Source organism: Myotis davidii, unplaced genomic scaffold (genome assembly GCF_000327345.1).
Source record: "Myotis davidii unplaced genomic scaffold, ASM32734v1 scaffold1497, whole genome shotgun sequence".
Taxonomy (NCBI): domain Eukaryota; kingdom Metazoa; phylum Chordata; class Mammalia; order Chiroptera; family Vespertilionidae; genus Myotis; species Myotis davidii.
In genome coordinates this window covers 691026-692862 of record NW_006290147.1, presented here as the reverse complement: position 1 = coordinate 692862, position 1837 = coordinate 691026, and the positions used below count along the sequence as shown (strand labels likewise).

Genomic DNA, 1837 nt, shown 5'->3' with positions numbered 1-1837 from the left:
ATGAGGTCAGTGCCCCTAACCAAGCAGTCAGGTATTGTATGTTTAAAAAAATTATTGCAACACATTGGCTGAAAATCACTGACATAAGTCCATAATTTGAAATATAGATATTTTGGTAGTAGGGGCTTAAACTTTTGGATGGTTGAGCACAATAAAAACAATTGAGTGTGACATAAAATTTGAGATTTTTAGAATGTCAACTTAAATTTGAAATTTTTAAAACCTGGACCGATAGAACTTAGAAAGGCAACACAGAGCTGAACCAGCTCTGGCCTTGGGCTGTTGGCAAAAAATTCTTAATCTTTGTATCTTGGCTTCCACTGTAGCATTTACCACTCTGCACAGTAATTGTTTCCTGACCGTGTCATTTTACAGGCAGAGGGGGTCCTTGAGATTTTTTTTTTAATATCTTTTATTGATTTTTTACAGAGAGGAAGGGAGAAAGATAGAGAATCAGAAACATCGATTAGCCGCCTCTTGCACATCTCCCACTGGGGATGTGCCCGCAACCCAGGTTCATGCCCTTGACCAGAATCAAACCTGGGACCCTTCAGTCTGCAGGCTGAACCAAACCGGTTTTGGCGAGATTTTTTTATTTCTAACACCTAGCATAGTACCTAACAAACTAAAGTCACTCAATGTTTGCAGAGTCAAATGGCAATTGTCTGCTAAAAATCTCATTTGTGTATGTTTAAATGATCTGATTTGTATATAGTCTGTACAACTGCTTTCCTACTGCAAAGGCCCAGGGCCTGAAACACAGCTGGCACATGATAAACATTACCTTGTAAATGTAAAAAAAAATTATTTTTTTTCTACATTAAATGCTTAACTAAGTTGGATCCAACTACATGGAGTAGTAGAAATGTAGCAAGAGGGCACAAGGAGAAAGACTCTTATTTCTGGGACTTAATATGGCGAAAGTGTGGGATACAAGGATGATAAAAACCTCAAATTATCCAAATATCAATGCAAAACAACAAGGATCTTCTATTTGTGCCCTGAGCACAAAGCATTTTGTCTTAAGTGCTTAACTTTCTATAGCTGAAAAGATGTCACTTAGTCCACCACGGTTCTTCCTTTTACAAATCTTTGGAATAATTTCTGGCGTAGAAATGGCATCAGAATGCCTGAGAAAAACCAGGGTAAACCTATCCACAAGGGAGTGAAGCTATAAACACCAGTTCTGAGTGGTGTTTGTTATTACCTTATCTTGTTCAACTGCAGACCCTACTTGCGGCGGTCTCCGCAGGCATTTAACCCTTTTAGCTAAAACCAAGGAGAACTAGATCCCTTTCAGAACCGTACAAGGGACGGCTACGGAGAGGGGGTTTCTGTCGTCCAAACGCAACCACACGACCATGCCACGCCTGGCATGGAGTGAATCAGAGTTCAGGGCATCGGGAACCTCACAGCCGCTATTGCGCAGGCTCTGCGTCCCACGCAGGCTTATTAGGAAGAAAAGGGATAAAATTGCCTAGAGACACATGAACCAAAGGGGACCGACCCGGGCCTGAGCTCCCCACTGGGGGCGAGTCTGGAATTTACAATCACGAAAGTTCTATTGTCTCGCGATTGGCTCCGGGGCCCCATGACATCATAGTGCTTGATTCAGCCCCCGGGCTCCGATTGGCTGGCCGCGCCATTGTGACGTCACGGTCAGCCCACGTTCTGATTGTAGATACCCGGCGCCTTCCTCTTCCCATCGCCGTGGTGCTGGGCGAGCGGTGCCTTCGTCCCACGTCGTCCTCGGCTCCGGCTGGCCACGGGCGCTCCCGCCGCCTCCTCGCCGCTTCTCCGAGCTGCTGTGACGCCTGGAGCGGAGAGGTAAGCCGAC

General features: G+C 45.3%; 1 protein-coding gene across 1 annotated transcript in view; it reads left to right on the top strand.

Annotated features, from left to right (window-relative positions):
* Nucleotides 1-1657: 1657 nt before the first annotated feature.
* The window catches only part of ELOVL5 (ELOVL fatty acid elongase 5), a 78519-nt gene continuing 78339 nt past the window's right edge, over nt 1658-1837 (top strand). Inside the window, exon 1 of the mRNA XM_006763195.2 lies at nt 1658-1827. The gene's annotated coding sequence lies outside the window, so the exon portion shown is untranslated. The remainder of the gene's footprint in view (nt 1828-1837) is intronic.